Here is a 425-nt window from a genome sequence, read left to right as displayed (position 1 = left end):
CAAAAATGGCATCAGACTTTTATAGTCATTACAAAAGAGAAATGGGAAATCTGGCAGCTCAGCCGTTGATGTACATCTGAGGCCACCTGAAACACACTGGGTCTAAAGCCGCCACCTCTTCTGGACAGGTGCTGCACCCCTCGGGCCCAAGTGCTCTGGGCCCAGGGAAGCTGTGGACTGCATGGGGCTTGAAGCTTGAATCTGAATGAATGAATCTAAGTCTAAGTCCTAGTCCATCTAAGTTCAAGTAAGTCCTTGCACAAAATGAAAACCAGGTTTATATAGTAAACAGAAAACAGGGCAAATGACAAAAGTCACATAGGCAGATGACAGTCACATCAAGGTCAGTAAGATCACGTAGGCAAGTGATGGTTACATCAAGGTCAGTAAGATCAGGTATCCAGGTGTGAAGCAGAAGAGCAGTG

This window comes from Mastomys coucha, unplaced genomic scaffold (genome assembly GCF_008632895.1).
Source record: "Mastomys coucha isolate ucsf_1 unplaced genomic scaffold, UCSF_Mcou_1 pScaffold16, whole genome shotgun sequence".
NCBI classification, from domain to species: domain Eukaryota; kingdom Metazoa; phylum Chordata; class Mammalia; order Rodentia; family Muridae; genus Mastomys; species Mastomys coucha.
This window is presented reverse-complemented; position numbering follows the sequence as displayed.